This window comes from Lampris incognitus, chromosome 1, assembly GCF_029633865.1.
Source record: "Lampris incognitus isolate fLamInc1 chromosome 1, fLamInc1.hap2, whole genome shotgun sequence".
NCBI classification, from domain to species: domain Eukaryota; kingdom Metazoa; phylum Chordata; class Actinopteri; order Lampriformes; family Lampridae; genus Lampris; species Lampris incognitus.
The window spans coordinates 112,376,695-112,401,398 of record NC_079211.1 but is presented as its reverse complement, the minus strand read 5'-3'; positions in this window follow the sequence as shown (position 1 = coordinate 112,401,398).

The following is a 24,704-nucleotide window of genomic DNA, read 5'->3' as shown; positions in this document are numbered from 1 at the left end:
TCACTGGATGCGTACAACTATGTTGTCTGTGGTCACGTACAAAATGTAAAATACCATGACATAGATTCTGAGTTCTGTGTCCTGAAATCCCAACTCTTGCCAAGTCAAAGACAAGGACACAAGACGGCTATGTACAAGGCATGGGTCATCATAAACAAACCCGAGAACTACTACGTCCTCACAGACAGTTGTACCTGCATGGCAGGGTGAGTATTTGTTGTCCTGTTGCTTTTCTAGTTTGCTCAGGGTTCATGATATCGGCCTAGTTGTCTGCTTCTGTTTTACTGTCATTTTTTCCGCTCATCACATCAAAATGTGCCTTTCCCTGTGACTCAGTCATGATAAACGGGGCATGAAATTCACATGATCATGAACTACACACAGTGTCTTGTTGATTCAGAATTCCAGCTGTGGATGTTATTAATTTGCAGTGGAAAAATGCGAATTTATATAGTAGAATTTACAGTCTTCTCAGCCACAGCCTAATTTTGACTAAGATTAAGTGTTGATTGCAAAGCCCTGCTCATCAAATTAAAACATATATTGGATAAGTCAATATGTTTTTATTCTGTCTTTTTCACATTTCAGACTTGGGTCATGCTGCAGCCATGCAGCAGCAATTTGATTTAAAGTTGAGCTCTGTGTTAGGATGGGGAGGACAGAGAAAGCAGCAGTTACAGTTGAAGCATGGGTGTGGAAAGACCTAAGCAGGAAGGATGTCAAGCTAGCTCCACTTGGGGAAATCAGCTTCCATAAACCAAAGAGGCTAGGCAGGAAGCTCCCAGCAGCTTCCAAAACTTCAAGGAGGAACAGTGTCAAACCAGGAGGCATGTAATAGTTGACAGAGGCTAGATAAGTTTCCTTTTGTCATTGTGCATTTAATTCATTTTCAAAAGTTCTCCTGCATCTTGTAACACCATAAACTACCCTGAAAACCGAGCTTTTTTATAATGCAGAGATGAAAATCATAAAGACGTATAGACACTGAGTCATTTCAATGTATTTGTTTGACCATCACCTTCAGATTATTTATTCTGGAAATCAGATTGTCTAGTTTCTATTGTGTACTGTTTCTGTTTTAATGCTCTGCTTCATTACTTTAGTAAAAATTCAATCAAGATTCACAAAAAAATTATTAAGCATAATAATTGTCTTCTTGTTGCCCTGTCATCAGAGTTGACCAGTGATGACATCCGGGAAAGGCAGGTTGTGGACCCAGACGCTGCAGTGCTGACAAGTTTGGAGAACAGTGACACAGACACAGCATCATCGGACACTGATGCAGGGGAACAACCAGGCATGCCGGAGCCCTTGACTGCTTTATTCAACACTACACACAGGGAACTCTCACCACAGGAAATACTGGTAAAAAGTGAGGAAACATTTCACAAACTAAAAACTAAACTGCAACATCATCAGTGTGAAAAACAGGAATGGGTAACACGGCAACAGTCAACTTCAAACAACTGGCACACCCATAGGGCTGGTCGGATCACAAGTACCAAATTTCACCATGTGACCACACAACTGACAAAATCAGCAAAAATTACCTAATGGATATAACTCAGTACAACAAAAACAAGTTAAATATTCCAGCTGTTCTCTGGGGTGATAACATGGAGGAAACAGCAAGGCAACATTACACTGAATTTATGGCCCAGAGCCATCAAGACTTCAGAGTGAGCTCCTGTGGATTAGTGGTGTGGCCCTCTGAGCCACACCTTGGATCTTCCCCAGATGGGATAGCAACATGTACCTGCTGTGTCAAAGGGGTGGTAGAGATAAAATGTCCCTACAAGTACCGGGAGTGTCTTCAGGGAAGTACAGAAGACATGCAGTTTTGTCTGGACACGTCATTAGTGTTGAAACACTCACACCCATATTACTACCAGATCCAACTCTGTGTGTGATGTTAGCTACTGTGACTTTGTGGTGTGGACGAAGGAGTTCATTGTGCAACGTATCCTAAGGGATCAAGAACTTCTGTAGCAGACTTTGCCAAAAGCACAAGATGTCTTCATCACGTGTGTTGCCAGAACTACTGACAAGAAGATACGACCCTGCCTTGGAGACACAGAGGGCCTGCAAATCCTGTGGAAGGCTTGATTTTGGCAAAACAAATCGACTGTGTCAAATGCAACAGCCACTTTCACTACTGCCGAGTACAGATCAGGCGGAAGCCAGCAACATGGTTTTATCAGGAATGTGTTGAAGCCTGAATGCCTTTATGGACAATATTAAAAACATAATTTCATCTGTGACATTTTCCTTACATTTTAGGCTGTGTTTGTTGTTATTTACTGCTGTGTGTACTTAGACACACCTTGTGTGTGTGTGGGGGGCAATCATCCTTACACACATCAGTTTGCAGCTAATGTTGGAACTTTATTATTTCGTTCTCTAACCATTCCCATAATAATTCATTCATGAATAAAATTAAATGTAGAATGCTAAGTAGAAAAATGCATTACATCATTTGAATTATTTTAGGGCTACATTTAATTATCTTCTTTTTTCTGTTGATTAGTTTCTGGATTAATTGATTACGGTAGTTGTTTAGTCTCTAAAATGTCTGAAAAATATGATTAAATGTTGATCAGTGTTTTTCAAAGGCCAAGATCACATCCTGAAATGGTTGACATAGTCCTTCTGAAGCCGAGTGTACCTCAGGTTCAGATCATCCTATTCTGTTCTTGGGACTGGGATGTCCTCTTCAGCTTTAACAGAAAAGCCAACAGTTAGGATATGCCGGCGCAAGCTCACAACCAGGGGCGGAGCGTGGGTCGCAGCACAAAGGGGGCGGAGCTTCTCGATGAGCCCTTGTGATAGTCATTTTAAAATTCAAAAACTGTAAACTAGCGGACATCTCATCCTATCCAGCAAACAACACAAATGGTCACTTATTGAGCCAAGCAGCCTACGTGTCTAAGAAAGAATAGAAAAGCCACTTTTGTCAGACAAACCTGTTCAGACGCTTGTTCTGAAGAACAAAAAAAAGTGTTGCTTACTCCCTCCCCCTTCTGGCAGTGTGACGCAGTTATACCTCACAACCAATCACAGCTGGATCACAGCTCCGATGCATTCATGAATAGTCGTAAAAAAGGCTATAGCCTTTATAGGGGCCGTTAATATCTATGTATAGGGGCCCCGTACTGCACTGTATTTTTTATCATTAGCCGACTTTACGAGTGTGTCACTGAATGCGTCGGAGTCCCGAGACCCGGTGCGTTCACGGACGCTCGTAAACTCGGCAAAAGAGCTCCAAACGGGGCCCCCCGACCTTTAGGGCCCTGGGGCGATCGCCCCCATGCCCCCGCTCTGGGTCCGCCACAGCTCACAACAAATTGGTTGATTGCACAACAAAAATATCTCCTTACCAGGACAGTGATCCATGCTGCTGACTTGTCCTGGAGTTTCAGAAGGAGCCGGCTGATTAGGTGGAGTGTAAACCCTTTCATCTCGTCTCCTTTTCCTATGGTACCTTAACATAAAAAAGCTAAATTAATGAACAGAAATACTGATCAAAGGCCATATTACAGGAAATTCCTAATTTGCAGATCCTATCTTAACTGTTTGGTTACGATTAGATATTAGGTTATGATTTGCTTAATACCAACTGGAGAAAAATCCTATCTTAGACATCCCTATCTTCACTTTAAACTTAAGACGGTAAATATTTGTAATACAGCCCCATTTTCTCAAAGCCAGCAGCTGCAAGCGCCAAGGTGCACTGAATAGCATGAAATGAAAGAGGGGAAAAGTCATTCTAAAACGATTAGGAAGTGTTAGGCCTAATTATTCTTACCTTTCCACCTTTGCCTCGGGGTTCTGACTTTGTTTTGTGTGCTTAAACACCGAGGGCACAAAACCAGGATTCTGTGAGTCCAGAGACGCCTCACCTGTAAATAGCCAGACACGTCACATTAGCCAAATAATACCGGCTAACGCTGCTTATCGGTTACTTTAGGTACTAGTCTACACCTAAACCAGGCATTCCAGTGAAACCACAGAGTAGATAGATAACTTACCTGATAGAAAATGGCCACTGCAAACGCCAGCATTTTGGATCGGGTCCTCGGTCCAGTTTTCATCAATACGTTTGATGGCTTGCAGCCACAGGCGCCTCCGGTGGCTCTGAAATGGCCGTGATCCCGTCGGGATTGGGTAAAACCTCAGTCCGCTGTTGGTAGAGTAGCGATTCGTATAGCCAAACACACAACAACCGGACATTTTGATGCTGGTTATACTTCTGAATAAACTTTGTAATCTCCTCTTCCTCGTCTGAATCCGTGAATGAATGAGAGACTTGGGGGTAGCATTTCACTTCCGTTGCCTAAATGCGCGCGCATACTTTTGATGACGTAGGCTGTAAAAGGGTCTATTGCACGCGCCAACAAACGGGAAACTGGTATGACCGCTGTAGTAGAAACCGGAAGTCAGTGGACTACAGTTATGCTCGATTGAACTATTTAAGGTCTCCTGCACAGGAATGAGAGGAAGACGCTGGTGAGAATGAAGACACGTTAAACGGCAGCCTGTCAAGTAATCACGCTTGCGTGTTGTCTGATACACCACATTGGAGTGGTGTTAATGTCTGACGTATGCGCTACTCCCGAACAAGGACATCAGTTTCCTCCTGGGAGAAGCTTTTCCGCTTTAGCCGGTCTTGACTTCCGCCGTCCAAACGGTCCGTTCGCCGTGACAGAGCGCGCGCTGCTTTTAAGCTGATTTGATTGGCTGTAATTTAAGACAGCCCCCACCACTCCCATCCATCCATCCATCCATCCATCCATTATCCGAACCGCTTATCCCGCTCTTAGGGTCGCGGGGATTCTGGAGCCTATCCCAGCAGTCATTGGGCGGCAGGTGGGGGGACACCCTGGACAGGCTGCCAGGCCGTCACACACACACACGCACGCACGCACGCACGCACGCACACACACACACACACTCATATAGGGACAATTTAGTACGGCCGAGTCACCTGACATGTCTTTGGACTGTGGGAGGAAACCGGAGCACCCGGAGGAAACCCACACAGACACGGGGAGAACATGCAAACTCCACACAGAGGACGACCCGGGACGACCCAGGGGCTCGAACCCAGAACCTTCTTGTCGTGAGGCGACCGCGCTAACCACTGTGCCACCCCCCCCCCCCCCAATGAGAATGTATTCCTTCTAATCCAACTCTTTTACAACTGCGCCTCCGTTGCGCCCGATTACCACCAGCGCAGCATGTCCCGAAATTGCCAAAAAATATTGGCCGCACCTTAGACCGACTTGTGAACCTGAGCCAGCGCCTTCAACTGCGCTATGACCTGGAAACTAGAGCCCTAAATCTCTCATCCTCTTCCTCCCTCCCTCTCTCACTCTCTCTCCCCTCACACGGTCCGCTGTCCCCTGGCTGCCAGCTCTGTCCAGGCAGCTCCTCTCTGATTTGTTAAGGTAATGATCTAATCTGCGGCCATTAGGGAGAGCAGACTTTAGTGTTTAATGTGTGGCCAGGTGGTCCCGCTGCCAAGCCCGGCGAATTAAAGGGCCCATGCTCTGCAGCCTCTGAGTAATGAGCTGCGTTTAAACGCTGCCGTACCTGAGCCCGCACCTCAATATGGCCGGCTCCAAATGGACAACTTGAGGGCTTTTCAGTTCCCCAGGTACACATCACGGACTGAGACGAGCAAGGTGGACTGACTGTAGCTTTACCTCTATCTCTCTCTCTCTCTCTCTCTCTCTCTCTCTCTCTCTCTCTCTCTCTCTCTCTCTCTCTCTCTCTCTCGCTCTCTCCCCTTCACTCACTCACTCACTCACTCACTCACTCACTCACTCACTCACTCACTCTGTCTGTCTCTCCCTCTCTCTCTTTCTCTCTCGCTCACTCTCTCTGTCTGTCTGTCTCTCTCCCTCTCTCTCTCTGTATCTGTATGTCTCTGTCTGTCGGTCTGTCTCTCTCTCTCTTTCCCTCTCCCTCTCTCTCTGTATCTGTATGTCTCTGTCTCTTGCGCTCTCTCTCTCTTTCACACAACTATAGGGGCACCATTCACTGGCGCACACACACGCGCGCGCGCACACACACACACGTACACACATGCTTGCGTGCACATACTATATACTGGTCATACTGTACAACTACTGCAGAGTGCATCTGCTCTATCAGAAATGCTTACAATCAAATTCACTGAGTCACACACACACACACACACACACACACACACACACACACACACACACACACACACACACACACACACACAGTTGGTTATGGAGAGATCTTCTGCATCCAGAGCAAGTGGTGACCTGTGATGGTCACCACCGTTCTGTCAGCATTGTTGTGTATCAGTGTGTAATGTTTTGTAAAAGTGAGTAATGAGTGTGTGAAACCTGCCGTTTCACATCACACTTGTGTAACACGTCACACTCATGTAACACAATCCTCTTATAACTGTACACATGTACACCTCAACGCCGACGTTTTGAAGTTCTTTACATGTTAAATGCAAAACACACAAAATAACAGACAGACAGACAGACAGACAGACAGACAGACAGATAGATAGATAGATAGATAGATAGATAGATAGATAGATAGATAGATAGATAGATAGATAGATAGATAGATAGATAGATAGATAGATAGATAGATAGATAGATAGATAGATAGATAGATAGATAGATAGATAGATAGATAGACAGACAGACAGACAGACAGACAGACAGACAGACAGACAGACAGACAGACAGACAGACAGACAGACAGACAGACAGACAGACAGACAGACAGACAGACAGGCAGACAGACAGACAGACAGACAGACAGACAGACAGATAGATAGATTCTAGTTTATTTTTGTAAGTCAAGACTATATTCTAGCATATTTTGTAAGTGAAGACAATATTCTAGTTTATTTTGTAAGTGAAGACTATATTCTAGTTTATTTTGTAAGTGAAGACTATATTCTAGTATATTTTGTAAGTCAAGACTATATTCTAGTTTATTTTGTAAGTGAGGACTATATTCTAGTTTATTTTGACAAGGATCACACATGTTTCGCACACCTGTCGATATGTCAGATGACGTCAGAGGAGTTCAGAGGACTACATATTGTGCATGTCATTGTTTTTGAATTATTTTGTATTTTGACTAATTATTACTGCATATATGCAACACACAATACACAAACCACACACACATAATAGAATCCAAAAATAGCACAAAAATATTAAAAAGTAGTGTTCTTAACCGTGTTGTTCAGGGAAACCAGGGCAGAGCTTCCCAGCCAAGCTTGTGGCGATGTGGAGCACATCTGTGCTTTTCTAACAAGGCTTAACCCTCTCTCCAAAGTTGTTTCATTAAAAAAAAGAAAGAAAAACAAGAGTACTCGAGTAATGAGCACAATGTACAAGGATACTTATCTGTGCCGGGCACGAGGGAGGACACGGAGCTTCAGATCCGCCTGGACCTCCAACTCGAGCAAATGGGTGGCTGACAAGGTGGATCACGTCACTGCACCACGAGGCAGCCCACTGGCCTGTGGATGCTGCTCCGATGCTCCTGTCTTGCCCCCAACATGCACCTACATCAGCTTGTTTATGGGTGCAGAGACGAGCCATCTTGATCCCTAACAGCCGCTGTCCAGAACATGGCTGCTGTGCTGTCCAGGCCAAGTCCAAACGACCAGTGCAGAAGGCAGGTTCTGGATGCATGCTCTGTCTCTCCTGAGACACATGACAACATCAACACTGTGTGTTTGAATCCAAATCAGGAATCAGGAATTTGTCATTTCATTCCATGCACCTGCATACATGAATTGAAAGGAAATATCGTTTTCCCCAGCCCACAGCAGTGCAACACAAAGACAAAAACGCATCCAAACTACAACAACACATACACTCACCGGCCACTTTATTAGGCACACCTGTCCAACTGCTCGCTAACGCAAATTTCTAATCAGCCAATCACATGGCAGCAACTCAATGCATTTAGGCATGTAGACATGGTCAAGACGATCTGCTGCAGTTCAAACCGAGCATCAGAATGGGGAAGAAAGGTGATTTAAGTGACTTTGAACGTGGCATGGTTGTTGGTGCCAGACGGGCTGGTCTGAGTATATCAGAAACTGCTGATCTACTGGGATTTTCACGCACAACCATCTCTAGGGTTTACAGAGAATGGTCCGAAAAAGAGAAAATATCCAGTGAGTGGCAGTTCTGTGGGCTAAAATGCCTTGTTGATGCCAGAGGTCAGAGGAGAATGGCCAGACTGGTTCGAGCTGATAGAAAGGCAACAGTAACTCAAATAACCACTCATTACAACCGAGGTATGCAGAAGAGCATCTCTGAACGCACAACACATCGAACCTTGAGGCAGATGGGCTACAGCAGCAGAAGACCACATCGGGTGCCACTCCTGTCAGCTAAGAACAGGAAACTGAGGCTACAATTCGCACAGGCTCACCAAAATTGGACAATAGAAGATTGGAAAAACGTTGCCTGGTCTGATGAGTCTCGATTTCTGCTGCGACATTCGGATGGTAGGGTCAGAATTTGGCGTCAACAACATGAAAGCATGGATCCATCCTGCCTTGTATCAACGGTTCAGGCTGGTGGTGGTGGTGTAATGGTGGGGGATATTTTCTTGGCACACTTTGGGCCCCTTAGTACCAATTGAGCATCGTGTCAACGCCACAGCCTACCTGAGTATTGTTGCTGACCATGTCCATCCCTTTATGACCACAGTGTTCCCATCTTCTGATGGCTACTTCCAGCAGGATAACGCGCCATGTCATAAAGCTCGAATCATCTCAGACTGGTTTCTTGAACATGATGTAACGGGGGCAGTCCTCTGCTGTTCTTTGCTGGTCAGCCTGCTGCACGCCCGTCACTCTCATCAGTAGCTCTGCGTTGTGTTCTATTTTCGGTGGGGTCCCAGGTGTTGTGGGGGCCCTCAGTTTCTCATCATCATCATCATCATCATGATCAAGGAAGGAGGGGGGACACACAGGACTCTATTTGGCCCACCTTGCCATTTATTTTGGTTTCAAACTCTTCGACAAACGTCCAGTCCTCCAGCGGGAGCGGTGTTTCTTACGGACGTGGGGGTCGAAGTTCAACCACTACCCGGACTTCACTCGTGTGCGTTAGAAGGAGAAACCGTCCACGGGACTCCGATGTAAGAAAGGATAAACAAGTATTTTATCCCACAGCTTGCAGTATCTTCTTAAAGGGATACTCAAAGTTACGTTCTCCTCAACCAGCAAAAAAAAACTGTCCTACGGTAAGAAACACGTGTGGCTCGGCTCGATTGCTGCTTGAGACTCCTCCCACGAAACAAAATGGCCTCTCCCGCGTTCCCTCTTCCGTGTACCCACAAGACCTCTCTCTTAAAGCGACAGTACACGTATATGACGGTCGTTGTAAAACATACATAAAAGTAAATAATGACATAAAACAAAATGTAGTAAACACAAATAACAGCACACAGACAGGATTTGGTGATATTTCATACTCAAACAAAATAAAATAAAAACATTAATTTTAACCTGGTTACATTCACCCCTCCTGAAATTCACCAACATCCTGACAGCAGGATAAAAAGAGAAAGAGGAAAGGAAAAGCCCATCACTGACTACTGGCACAAGTGAAAAGAAGGACCTAGTCCTCCAGTCAACTTAGGAGCTACCTCGGTTACGAGGTTCAGAAAATAATGAGGTTGATCAAGTCTCAGTATTCCCCTAGATCAATGTGACGCCTGATACGCCACACCATGCACTTGGCCCAAAACAACCCTGTCTGATAGACACCTAATAACTCACATTAAACTAGTTTGAATGACTCCAACCTCCATCAAAGTTCAAACCCTCACACTCCGTAGAAATGGCATCTGAGCCATAGATTCTATTAACCTGTTCACTGACCTCACCACCCTCCCTGTGCGTGTCCTAACCCGACCATCGCTCTCTACTTGTGTGCGTGAGACAGTGCGAGCTGCAACATCTGTATCGAGTGAGTGTGGTGCTTCTGTGTGCGAATCAGTGTGAGATATAACACCTACATCGAGTGAGTGTGATGCCTCTATGTGTGGTGCATGTGTGTTGTGTGGTGCGTGTGTGTTGGGTGGAGACTGAGCAGTGGCCCCCACAGGACTGACTACCAGACTAGACGGAATGAACTCTTCCGCTTCTGCCCACTCAGATCTAGGCGAGTCTCCAAGTGATGAGACTGCTAGCCCCACTGCATCCCCTGAGACCGTCAGGACATCTGCACTGTCCTTCTCATCGGACTCTGCGCAGTCAAGCAACTGACTGGTTGTACTGGACTCCTCACCCTGATCTAACTCAGGAAGGGGCAAGAAGTTGACCTCCAACAAACGGTTCCTGTGCACCACCCTGGTGTGCCCCTCTGCATCCTGAATCTTGTAGACGTGGATATTGGGGTTGACACCGACAACGGTGTACACTCCGTTCTCCCATTTGTCAGCCAACTTTCTCTTCCCTCGCTCACTCTGGTTCGCAACCAAAACACGATCCCCGACAGACAGGACAGTGCCCTTGGCATGTCTGTTGTACTGTCGCACCTGATGCTGCTGCTCAGCCGTGGAGTGCTTCTGAGCGATCTCCATTGCACTCCTTAGACAGGAAAGCAGAGACTGAGCATAAGAGTCATAATCAACAACGTGAGGGTCATGCAAAACCTGCCTGAACATAACATCCACCGGCAGTCTTGGGACACGCCCATACATCAGGAAGAAAGGCGCGTAACCCGTGGTCTCGTGAACAGTGGCATTGTACGCGAGCGTGAGAGAATGGATCTGCTGAGGCCACTGTTGCTTCTGCTGAAGCGGAAGGGAACTGAGCATATTCCCCATTGTGCGATTAAACCGCTCTGTCCCGCCATTACCCATAGGATGGTAGGCCGTCGTGTGGGACTTCGCTACACCCGCCAACCTGAGAAGCTCTGCAATCAGGTTGCTCTCAAAGTTTGTGCCCTGGTCAGAATGTATTCTCTCCGGAAACCCGTAAACACAGAATACATGATCCCAGAGTTTCTTGGCGACCTGCTTCGCTGTCTGATTGGCGCAGGGGAACGCGTGAGCAAGCTTAGTGAAGTGGTCAGTAACCACTAGGACATCGACCGACCGCTGCTTACTGTCCTCAGCGGACCAGAAATCCATACACACAAGCTGCATCGGTGCGGAGGTTTTAATGCTCTCCAGGGGCGCGCAAGCAGCTGGCTCTGGGGTCTTCCCAAACACACATCTCCGACAGCATCTGACATATGCTCTGATATCCCTCTCCATGTCAGGCCAATAAAAACGCTGCCTTGCAAGAGAGAGAGTACGGTCCTGGCCCTGATGACCAGCGTGATCGTGGATGCCAGACAGTGCCTTGTCTTTCAGACTCAGAGGTAAAACATACTGAGACCTCCTCTGCTTGGACACTGGGTCCTTTGTCACCCTGTACAAGACACCATCATTGACTTCCAACTTCTCCCACTGTTTCAGCAGCCTGAGGACCTTCTGGTCAGCACCATGCCTCTCACGTCTCGATGGCCGCTTCCGAACAGCGACAAAGGGCAACACCTTGGAGATGCAGGGGTCCTGCTCCTGACTCAACCTGAGCTCCTCGGTGGATAACATTGGCAGTGTATCCTGACCACCCGACAGATGCTGAACGTGCTGGACCAAACTGAGTGCTGTGAATACTGATGCATCAGGCCAGTCACATTTGGCTTGACAAAAAGCCCTGACCTCAGCTGCATCACAAGCAAACCCAGATCGCGCACTACTCACTGTTTGGGACTGGCAACTGAGTCTGAAAACATCCTGCACAGAGTCCCCCTCAACCCCGTCGGCTCCCTGAACAAGGGCCGGGTAGGGCTCCCTAAGTAGCCTCTGACTGACGGGCTTGGAAAAAGGGTCGCGACTCAAGGCATCCGCCACCACGTTTTTCTTCCCTGGCAGGTGTTTGAGATCGAAAGTGTAAGACGCCAACTTAGACACCCAGCGGATCTCACACGCGTCAAGCTTCGGCTTCGTTAGGAGATAAGTCAGCGGATTATTATCTGTCCAAACGGTGAAGCTTTGACCCTTCAGCCAGTGGCTGAACTTTTCACAAACACTCCACTTCAGCGCCATGAACTCCAGTCTATGAGCTGGATACTTCCGCTGTGAGGCACTGAGGGACTTGCTTGCAAAACCAACAGGTCTGGCCTTAGACTCTCCTCGGGGCACTTGAGACAGCACCGCGCCGAGTCCGTCCAAAGACGCATCGACCGACAAAATGAAAGGCACCTCAAAGTCTGGATGGGCAAGCACCACACACTCCAGTAACATCGTCTTCAACAGATCAAATGCTTCCCCACATTCCACCGTCCAGTCTGCGGAGGTAAGCTTATGGAAGCTGCCATGGGGCTTCTTATCCTTAGCTGACCTCCCCCTCCTCTTTTGTCCAGCTGTAAGGGCGAACAGGGGCTTAGCCACAGAGGAGCAGTTCGGGAGGAAATGCTGGTAGTAAAATACCATACCAAGGAAAGATTTGATCCTACGAACAGAAGGCGTGCACCCATCACCTTCCATGAGATCCTGCACTGTCATGTTGGAGATGACCTCTACTTTGGAGGGATCGACAGACACACCTCCGCCATCAACCACGTGGCCCAAAAACCGCACCCGCTTCTGCAGCAGATGACACTTCTTCGGAGCCAGTTTCAAGTTGTTCTCCCTCAACCTCTGAAACACAGTGCGGAGCCTCGACAGAGCCTCAACCTCTGACGGCGCGAAGACAAGAAGATCATCAAGATAGCACAAAAGCTTCGTGAAGTTCAGATCCCCAAAGATCCCAATCATCATTCTCATGAAGGCTGCAGGGCTATTACAAAGGCCCTGTGGCATGCGATTGTATTCATGCAACCCAAGGGGAGTCGTGAAAGCAGTGTACTTCTTGTCATCTTCATGCATTGGGATCTTGAAGAAGCCAGAGGTGAGGTCCATCGTACTAAAGAGGCAGTTACCACCCAGCGCGGCAAGACAGTCCGACTGGTGTGGCAAGGGATGAGCGTCTTTCAAGGTCCGAGCATTCAGCCATCTGAAATCAGTGCAGATCCGAAGCCCGCCATCCTTCTTCCATACCATAACCAGCGGTGAAGCATATGCGCTCGAGGACTTCCGGATAATCCCTTTCTCCTCCATATCAGTGAGAACCTGTCTCAACTTCTGATAGTGGGCTGGGGGAACCCTCCTGTAGGGCAAGCGAAAGGGGCGCTCATCCACCAGATGGATGCGATGTGTGTATCCTGTGACCTCGCCACAGTCCAGAGAGTCCCTGGAGAAGATGTCATGGTACTCGGTGAGCAGCTGAGTGAGCTGGGACTTGCATGCCTCACTAACCTGACAGGAGCTGAGGTCAATGTCACTGAGTCCGAGCTCTGACAAACTCCTAGCCGGCTGGACAGGGGGACAGGCACTATCTGTGGCGTTGGACTCATGCCTCCCTGCAACTGATTGCAGTCCCTGGAAAACATTAAAGTCCTCAATCGCCAAGCATGGAAACACATCAGCCAACTTGTAGTTCCTTTTCAGTGTGATGGCTTTGTCAGATGGATTGACAACAGTCATGGGTACCCACCTATCACCCCAGAGCGGTGTGACAAGTCGACCTACGAGGACACTGCGTGGCATGGCCTTGGAGTCTGTCGGCTCCACAACAACAGTGCTTCCAGCTGACATAGGCACCTTAGCAGGAAGTCTGCCCCAGACTAAGTGCTCGTGCCTCGGTAAGAGTGTCACGGCCTGGGTGAGCTTAACAGTACCTATCTTCTCAGGAACTGCACCACCCCTCCAGCGCTCTACATTCATGAACATGGACAAGAACTGTTCAACGTCAGGACTAGACGGATGTTCCTGTCTGGACGCGATGTCCCAGTACTCAGTACCACTCTTGAGTACATGGGCCACATGTTTAATGACGTTTGTGCCGACTATCAGATCATCATGCTGACCGGGCACGACCAGAGTGGGTATGACAAAGGAAACACCATAAAGCTGCATGTTGAGGTCATAAAAACCATCAGGCCTAGTCTCCAGACCACCGCAGCCAATCAAGACAATGTTCTCTTCAGGCTGCTGCTTCTCAGGTAAAACACCCCCAGAGCGGAGCTTCTCTACTGCATTTTCACTGATACTGCATGACATAGAGCCAGTATCCAACATGCCATTTAGCTGCACACTCTGGTTGACAAGAACAGGAGCATAGAACAAGTCACTGAAAGCCTGAATCCTCTGTGTCGCCTGAATGACCATACGCGAACCCTGAGGTGCTTTGGCACACTTGTCTTCATACAGGTGAGCCAGGTCGGAGACATCAGTGAGGGATACATCTACATTACCCACACCATCCCTCTCTAGGTGTGGGTTTAGTAGTTTAACGGACGAGACTGATGACCAGCTCTTCCACCAGGCTGAGAACGGAGCTGGTTGGGCGGCTGAGGGTGAGGACAGTCCCTCTTCCAATGACCAGGAGACAAACAGTTCATACATCGGTTCTCCCGGCTGCAGTGGGAAAATGTGGAGTGATCCGGAGACTTACAAACCCTGCACAACCTCTGTGGTGCGTCTGGCACCCGCCCTGCGGCGTTAGCTGGCGGTTGAGTCAGCGTCGGTGTCCGGACTGCAGCGCTAACTGGAACCTGAGTCTGCATTGTGACCAAACGGTCTAGCAAGCTCACCAAACTCCTCATATAGTCATCACCGCCAGAGACAGGTGCGGGAGACGGTGCGGGAGACGGTGTAGGAGACCCTGCACAAAATGGTATAGGAGATGACGCATGAGCCGGGACGGGAGATGGCACCACCGGCACGGTCGTGTTCAAGTCGGGAGCCATGTCGACTACAGGGACATGAACCTGTGAATGGAACCTACGCTCTACCGCGCCTGCTTCACGTTGTCCACCTGCAGCAACACGGGACTTCCTCTCCAGCATGTGCTCATCAAGCCTCTCCTGGATCTCGCTAGCAGACCATTTCCCTGCGGACTTGAACTTAAAAACATTGGCAAGAGACTGATCTGGATAGTGTTTGATAAACATGATGCTTACCTCGTGGCTTGGCTCTTCAATACTACGGCCCTGCCACTTCAAGCATTCGTCAGCCACCTCCACTGTTTTATTAAGCCTAATCCAATACTCAATAGCGTCCTCACCTGGCTTGGGCAGCATACTGTAAAAGTCCGCCAGGGGCATGCTCGAGTATGTGAGGTCACTAAAGTGTTGCTTCAGTACATCAAAAATAATGTGGGGGTTCGCTATGTGGTCGACAGATGTGTTGCGCAGCTTTATCCTCACCACGTCCCCTGCTTTCCCCATAAGCTTAGCTAGAATCTCATGTGACTGCTCACTAACTGGAATGGCTCGCTTCCTCAAATACAAAGTCATAAGGCTCTCCCACTCATGAACTGTAAACTTATCAGAGCTATCGCCCCTGAAAATAGGAGGCTCCCTAGCGTCTGTCTGCATTACTACTCTAACACCAGGAGCTGTCTCCAAACGCTGTTCAGCAGACCTAGCACTGTCTGTGTGTGTGTTTCTAAGCATTTGTTTTTCCTGCAGCTTAGCAGTGATTGACTCTCCTATCTTCTCTGCTAACTGAGTAATGAGCGTGGCTAACTCACCCACTGGCTGCTCGCTGTTACCTAGCACAGCCCCTTCGCTGATACCTGGCCTGGCCCGTTCTATGTAGCGTGTGGAGGTGAACTGAGGAGTGCCAAATGTGGTCGGGTCTCTAGGTCCTGGTGCTCTGGTGTCTGGTTCCCCGCCCTCTAAGAGCTGCCCGAAACTCCTACCTACACCTAGCCGTAAACCCCCACCCACATCTAACTGGTACCCCCTCTCCATAGCACACTGGCGATCCAAAAGATCCTGATCAGCATTGTTACCCCCACCTACGTACGAACCACCCTCTGCCATGTTCCTACCTCTAACACTCAGATAAAATAAAAAATAAAATAAAAAAGTGAAAAGCTCAATTCATTTAAATAATTGAATCTAGAAATCACTAAGAGATTGAAACAATCACACACAATCAACAAATTCACTAATAGATTAATCACATATGCACATATCCAGTAGTTTAGATCAATAGATTATTCACACGAGTCCTTCAATCACATCAACATTAACCTTTTTTTCCTTTTTTTTCTCGTGTGTTTTTCTTCCTTCAATATATACAAATGTCCTGTTCACAAGCCCAGTCCATGGTAACCACAGCTATGACTGTCCAGTGTCCACACAGCTCAACTCCAGTCCACTGTAACATGAGCGTACAGTCTATAGAAATACCTGAGGACGTCTGGGGCTTGATGACGACAGCAGCCTCCCGCGGCGAGCAACTGATGTCGCTCTCAGGATCCAGGAGGGTCACGGCACCAATGTAACGGGGGCAGTCCTCTGCTGTTCTTTGCTGGTCAGCCTGCTGCACGCCCGTCACTCTCATCAGTAGCTCTGCGTTGTGTTCTATTTTCGGTGGGGTCCCAGGTGTTGTGGGGGCCCTCAGTTTCTCATCATCATCATCATCATCATGATCAAGGAAGGAGGGGGGACACACAGGACTCTATTTGGCCCACCTTGCCATTTATTTTGGTTTCAAACTCTTCGGCAAACGTCCAGTCCTCCAGCGGGAGCGGTGTTTCTTACGGACGTGGGGGTCGAAGTTCAACCACTACCCGGACTTCACTCGTGTGCGTTAGAAGGAGAAACCGTCCACGGGACTCCGATGTAAGAAAGGATAAACAAGTATTTTATCCCACAGCTTGCAGTATCTTCTTACAGGGATACTCAAGGTTACGTTCTCCTCAACCAGCAAAAAAAAACTGTCCTACGGTAAGAAACACGTGTGGCTCGGCTCGATTGCTGCTTGAGACTCCTCCCACGAAACAAAATGGCCTCTCCCGCGTTCCCTCTTCCGTGTACCCACAAGACCTCTCTCTTAAAGCGACAGTACACGTATATGACGGTCGTTGTAAAACATACATAAAAGTAAATAATGACATAAAACAAAATGTAGTAAACACAAATAACAGCACACAGACAGGATTTGGTGATATTTCATACTCAAACAAAATAAAATAAAAACATTAATTTTAACCTGGTTACAATGACAATGAGTTCACTGTACTCAAATGGCCTCCACAGTCACCAGATCTCAATCCAATAGAGCACCTTTGGGATGTGTTGGACCGGGAGATTCGCATCATGGATGTGCAGCCGACAAATCTGCAGCAACTGCGTGATGCTATCATGTCAATATGGACCAAACTCTCTGAGGAATGTTTCCAGTACCTTGTTGAATCTATGCCACGAAGGATTAAGGCAGTTCTGAAGGCAAAAAGGGGTCCAATCCGGTACTAGCAAGGTGTACCTTATAAAGTGGCCAGTGAGTGTATATCCCAACTCCAAAAAAAACTACAAAAACACATATATCCAACATGTAAAAAAAAAACAAATCGCTGTCCAAGAGAGCAAACGCCAGGATGACTGTCGGACTGTCTGCATGGGCTAGCAGTTAGCTTAGCCTGTCAGACCGCCCTCGATGCTTCCTCCTTAGGTGCAGCTCCAGGCAGCAGCACACCAGGCTCCTCCAGCCAATCCAACGCCAGCCCTCCCTGCCAGACAGACACCTTCAACGCCAGGCGAGGCCGCCGCCAGACCACCCTCGGTGTTATCGGAACTGCCGGTCTGCATGGGCTAGCAGTTAGCTTAGCCTGCCCCGCTTCCGCATCCTGTCGGACCTCCCTCGGTGTTTCCTCCTCAGGTGCAGCTCCAGGCAGGGCCGTGGTCCCTGGGCCCACAGGGTAGCAGCAGACCAAGCTGTCCCAGCTGATCCAGCGCCAGCTCTCCCAGCTATCAAACGAAGACACACTTGAGGCCACCGCAAACAGAATTTCGCGCCGCCATCTTCCCACACCTGTACTGGGTGAGAAATTATAGAGAGATCTACAGACAGCACCCCAACATCGTCTGTAATTTGTGTGTCATTTAATTTGTGTGTCATCAATTGATCCTTTTGCTATTTTAAGTGAATTTCAACCGTTTATTTTTCCTTTTCAGTTTTCTACTCTACCGATCTACTGTTGTAAAGAAGTCTGGGTAAGAGCTTCAGTAGCTGTAAGTGAACCATTTCTAAATAGTTTGCAGAGGCCTTCACAGAGAGAAAAACCTTTTCCCAGGTGTCCAAATCCAGTGGTGGGATTATGATTTATGAGTTTCTACAGTCAGTGCTAGTCTTCCCCCGTGTTTTCAGAGGAATAAAGCGGGTCTGCATAGAATTGATTTGATGAACTTAAGGTGGTGTGATGGACCAGTGGGGTCACAACGTCATCATCTGCTTTGTGTGCACATTATTCAGTGTGCTGCATGATTGTGAGAAGATGCAGGTTAAAACAGAACCTCATACACTGTGTGATCAACAAAGCATAAAAACAACAAACAAATAAATGCACATTGTAAAGGTTTCAGTGCTGCTGATTTCTTCTTGTTTCACACCAACATCTCTGCAGCTTGTGTATTTTTCCTGTACAAGTAGGAATTTGATGATATGTAAAATAGATGTGCTGTATTTCCTTTAATGTCACAGGAATGAATGTATATTTGTTTCTGGTTATTTCACGAAATCACTTATGGCCATTGGCATGTAAGTTTCTTGTCTACCCAAAATGGTTTTGTTGAAAATATCTGTGATTTTTGTTAGATTATAGTATATTGGTGCGTCCCTATTATCAGAATCAGATCAGAAACACTTTATTTGTCGTTTCATTTCATGCACTTGCGCACGTGGAATGAAATGAAACATCGTTTCCTCCAGCCCACAGCAGTGCAACACAAACACAAAAACACACACTATCCAAAAACTACAAGAACACATATTTTAGTTTAGATGTGTGTTAAATTAACATAAAAAATTACTGTCCAGGAGAACGAACACCAGCCAGGATGACTGTCAGAACAGCCGGTCTGCATGAGCTAGCAGTTAGCTTAGCCTGCCCTGCTTCCGCATCCTGTCAGACCGCCCTCAGTGATTCCTCTTCGGGCACAGCTCCAGGCAGGGCCGTGGTCCCTGGGCCCACAGGATGCAGCAGACCAAGGCCTCCCAGCCGATCCAGCGCCAGCTCTCCCAGCCATCAAACGAAGATGCAAACTCAGACTCAGACGTGGACAAAGACACTGCATGGACGGTACTGGGTGAGGCCGCCGCCACTTTCCCACACCGGAAGCGTGTATTATTCAGAGGTGTTAGAATGCCAACACAATTTGTGGGTTATCCAGGTTCCTCTTAGTTATAACCAAGATCAGATTTGAGCAAAGCACTTTTGGTTAGGCAGAGCCAGGCCAGCCACGGGGAGGCGCGTCTGCAGTAGGATGATCTGCAGATGTTCTGCACCTCCTCTCTGTGAACACAGGAACACGTGGGGGAAGACGGTTTAATTTGTCAAAGTTTGTGGAATTGGGGTTTGTGTGTGTGTGTGTGTTTGTGTGTATGTGTGTGTGTATGTATGTGTGTGTGTGTGTGTGTGTGTGTGTGTGTGTGTGTGTGTGTGTGTGTGTGTGTGTAACCCCCTAAATAGCAGCACAAAATAATACTGCAGAACAACGAAAAATAAAGTCATAAAACATATGAGGGGGAAAACATGAAAAGGCAGCGTTGCAACACTTTTTTCTTCTGCATTTTAACATTACTTCCACAACGTAAGCCATTAGTTGGCGGTGCTACCAGAGGGCGGACATGACCAAATGTTCTCATTTAATTAAGACATGTACAGACAGACCTGTGACGTCATCTAAAACGATAATAACTGACAAAGGTTCGGTGCTGTCGTTTTTTTTTATTCTTATCATTGTTACATTTTTTTACGTACTCATGCCCAACCAATGACCACAACACACACACACACACACACACACACACACACACACACACACACACACACACACACACACACACACACACACACACACACACACACACACACACACACACACACACACGCACACACTCACAGACAGTCATCACCCATCCCCAGCTTGGGTTCATATTCACCACTGAAGTCGGATTTTTATTTTTGTTACACACTTTGTATGTTATGTGTGTATCTTCTGCACGTATATCTAACGATAATGTGTGTGATCGTTTCTAGTGTAAATCGCATTGCGTTGCGTTGTTATGTGCAAAATGGGCAACACGAATGAAGTTCGATTTATTCATGGCTTAAGAAAAAAAACATAATAATAAATCTAAGTAGGTTTTTGCTTTAAAGGAGCAAGTCCGGTTCTGTAAAAGGTCCACAAATGTGAAATCTTCAACTTCGACAATTTTAGGTGCCCTTCTGGTTCAACCACCCATCCGTCTATAGGCGCCTTTGTCGGGGACGTGACCCCTAGTTTGATTTCATGCATGCGTGGCGGAGGGCTGTCATTTAGCCATCTGATTTGAATATTCAGATGACTGTTTTAATTGAAGAGAACAAGTGTTCACACATGGCGGGGCTGGCGGTGTTGTGCAGCGCCTGGGGCTGCGTCCCCGGAGCGGCCCGGGCCCCATCTGATCATGGCTCAGCGGAGAGCAGGGGAGGAAGCAGGGGGCCCGCCACCACGACGGGCAACCCCAGCCTACTTTTAATGCCCCTAGGGCCCCGGCGTCCGCAGACCCCCACTACAGGACACACACACCAACAGGGAATAGAGAGCAGAAGGGAAAAGGAGCAGGAAGATGACGAAGAAGCAAGAAGACGAAGAAGAAAAAGAAAAAGAAAAAGAAGAAAAGATGAAGAAAAAGAAGAAAGCAGAAGAAAGAATAAGTAGAAGAAAATAAGAAAGGATACGAAAAAGAAGAGCAGAAAGAAGAAGAAAGAAGGAGAAAAAAGAAGAAGAGTAGAAAGAAACGGAAGACTATGAAGTCAAGGAGAGTGGAGAAAGAAGACAAGAAGAAGAAGAAGAAGAAAGAAGAAAAAAGACGAAAAAGAGCGGAAAGAAGAATAACGAAGAAGAAGAGCAGAAAGAAGAAGAACGAAGGAGAAAAAAGAAGAGCAGAAAGAAACGGAAGAATATGAAGTCAAGGAGAGTGAAGAAAGAAGAAGATGATGAAGAAGAAGACGAAAGACGAAAAAGAGCGGAAAGAAGAAGAACGATGACGAAGAAAGAAGAAGAAGAGCAGAACGAAACGGAAAAATATTAAGTCAAGGAGAGTGAAGAAAAGAACAAAGAAGATGAAGAAAGAAGAAGACGAAAAAGCGTGGAAAGAAGAAGAACGACGAAAAAGAAGAACGAAGAAGAAGGGCAGAAAGAAACAGAAGACTATGAGGTAAAGGAGAGTGATCAAAGAGACGGTTTTAGACAACATAGCACAGTTAGACTCAGAGAAGGAAGGAAAGCACAGCGATTTCACCTCCACACACAAATCTCTCTCTCTCTCCAGCAATTAGTAGGAACTTTCTGCAAGTTTCAACACACGCACACGCACGCACACACACACACACACACACGGTTAAACGTGGCTATCGGTGCACTCTGTCGCAAAGATACCTATAGTGTTTTTGTCATGTCACAAAACTGATTGTGAGAGGAGAACACGCGCTGTTCTGCGGAACTCGCCGCATTTTAGAGTCGTGCTGAGGAGAACGAAATGGCGGAATTAGAATCGAGAAGGGTACGCGAGCCCCTCCACCCCTTCGCCCCTGGTCCTGTAACCGTGCTCAGGCACCTCCTGTCCTCCCCAGATCACCAACTCCTCATCCGCATTAATTGGCTGTCAAAAATGTGCTGAATTAACGGATTAATGAGCGTGGATTTGAATCCCTAAGTTTGGCAAAGGCAAATGTTTCCCTGCCGTGGCACAGGCTCCCCCTGCCTCCCCTCTCGTGTGTGCAGGCCTGTTACAGATATGCATCCAGGACATTTGAGCGGATTGCATTTCATTAGTTTGATTTGAGCGGACAGCGCTAAGCTGCTGAGGGCTCTGTGCTGACAGCTAATTACAGGAATCAGCCTTGTCCACTGATAGAGAACAATGGGCTGGGATGAGCCTGCTTTGCCAGGGGGACCGGCCCTGCACGGAGACCCAGGATTTGGCCTCCCTATAGTTCCCAGTATGGAGAACCATTACATGTGTTAAAGGATTTGGAATGGCTAATTGAGTGCTAGCTCGTTCCTCGACACAAACTCTACTCTGGGAAAGAGGTAGTGGCAGAAACAAAGGAGAGAGAGCGAGAGAGAAAGAGAGAGAGAGAGCGATGAAGTCGTCCTGGCCTAACCTGCAGTCATCCTACCGACCTCGCGACCCTGCCACACACCCCACTCTTGCCCCTGCCCCTGGACCACAGCGTCCCTCTTCCCCTGCCTCGGCGAGGCCGGCTTGGTGCATGGATCTGTCCGCTTCCATAACTCCCCTCCATCTTTCAATCGTCAACATTAAAACACGCCGCTCACTCATGTGAACACTTTCCCCCTTAAAAGAGAATTAAATAGATTAGCGCAAACGTCAGTAAATTTAGCGGTGCATTACCCCTGCAACATTCCGAATGGCAGATCGCAGTCAGACAACTGGATTAGCCGAGTTCCTGCTCCCTGCCTGGCCTAATCTTTTGTCAGGAAACAAGGATTTTCCCCCTCCCTCTCTCTTCCTCTGCTCCTCCACCATCCGCGCACAAGAAGTTTTCTTTTATTTGCCAACTATAACAATCGACTTTGTAAAACGTCAGGCAAAACTTTCTAGGATGTTCTCCTTTAAAGCCAGAGGGCTGAGCTGTAAGACGGGGCAGAACATGCCGCCTGACAACTGTGTGTGTCTCTGTGTATGTGTGTGTCTTTCCAGGGAGGCATCAGTGTGGCCGGTGACCAGGTGAGCTGACACACACTATTATTTTGGGAGCAAGTCGCACCATCTCTGGGCTTATTGTGCCATTTTCAGGTCAGGCCTTGAGGTCATTTGCCCCTGCAGATTCTGCCAGTCTGGTGGAGGGTAATGACGAAGGGGCTGATGGAGGTGCTGGAAGTGGCTGCGTGTGACGATGTCATCTCAGCTCAGTGACAGGGGCCTCGCGGTGGACCCTGCGTCTGCCAGGGGGATCCGGCACCGGGGGAACAGGCAGAGCTCGTGCACGGTCCGGTGGTGGTGGTGGTAGTGGTGGGGGGGGGGGGTCAGTGAGGTGGCCCTTGTGCTGAGTGACAAGACAGCGGGGGTTGTTAGGGAGATTTGTCCCTGCTGTGGATCTCCTGTCGGCCCGGCTATGGCACACGCGTCAATTTGCACCCCACACACATCGGCGGTATAGATGACAGGTGAGCGAGCAGTGTGGCATTCCTGGCCTCCTAATTGTACCCCCCAGTCGTGCCTGTGTGTGTGTGTGGGTGTGTGTGGGGGGGTGTGTGTGAGTGTGGGTGCCGAGCTGAAGGGCTGTGGCCCGGGCCCCTGTTGGCTGGTGCCGCGTGCCCTGCCGGCTATAGGCCCAGAGCAACCTCCGCAGTGCGGGGGAGTAATCCAAGGTGAGGGCCCGTCGCTCAGTCGCCAGGTGTTGTGTTTTGGGGTGATGGGTTGGGTGATGGACACACCACTGCGGAGCAAACACACACAACCACCCGCTCACAACACATGCCGACAATAAATCAAACCACATTTTCATGAAATTCAGCCGCAGCCGGAGAGAGATTCACATGCCTTTGTATCATGCATGCACAAGTCTTTAGGGAATCCGAGGCGTTCGGCAATGGGGGGAGGGGGGAGGGGGGGGAGGGGAGGTGTGGGGGGGTTGTAATTGTGAAGTTGTCCATCGTTGAACTCCCGGGAGAATTGTTTCTATGTAAATATGTTGAACGCTACTCTGACGGCTTTCTGCGGCTGCGCTGCGTGATAAATGGACTGCAGCTGATGTCACAAACACCAGCTCGCGCTGCTCAGGTGCGTCACATGTCAGCGTGACGTCAGGTGTCTCCTGTAATGTTGTCAGCAGCGAAAAGCTGCAGCCGCTAAATAAAGCCCTCCTGGTCCTCCTGATCTAAATGAAGCCCTCCTGATCCTCCTGATCTAAATGAAGCCCTCCTGGTCCGCCAGCGCGTCCGCGTCTCCTCTCACCACGCCAGCCAGTGTTTACGGAGGGAGCGCTGCTGCTCTCCTGTCTGAGGAACGCGTTGGGGGGAGGAGGGGGTGGGGGTGTTGGGGAGGTGTGTCATTTCAAGGCGTGTGAAGGCCCCGGTGCCAGCTGTGCGGGGCTGGTGCCGCTTCCTGGGGCAGAAGCCTGCGGTGCCGCCTCTGCATGATCCCGGCTCTGTTCCTGCACCGGCCCCTCGCAGTCTGCTGCGCGCCAGGGGGCAGCAGCGCGTACACGTAAACACGCTCGGATGCAACGGCACACACGCGGGCCAGAACGAAGGATACACGTCAGTACACGCAGACCGCCATACTGATGGACGTACAAACATGCACACACAATCTCTCTTGCTCTGTCTCTCTCTGTCTCTCTCTCTGTCTCTCTGTCACACACACACACACACACAATACAAATTAATATAGCATTTCTATGTTGCTCTCTCTCACTCTCACTCTCTCAATTTCAATTCAGTTCAATTCATATGGCTTTGTTGGCATGACGTAACAATGTACATATTGCAAAAGCAAGTGTCCAAACATTGAAAAAAGAAAGAAGGACAAAAACCAAACATCACTTGGAA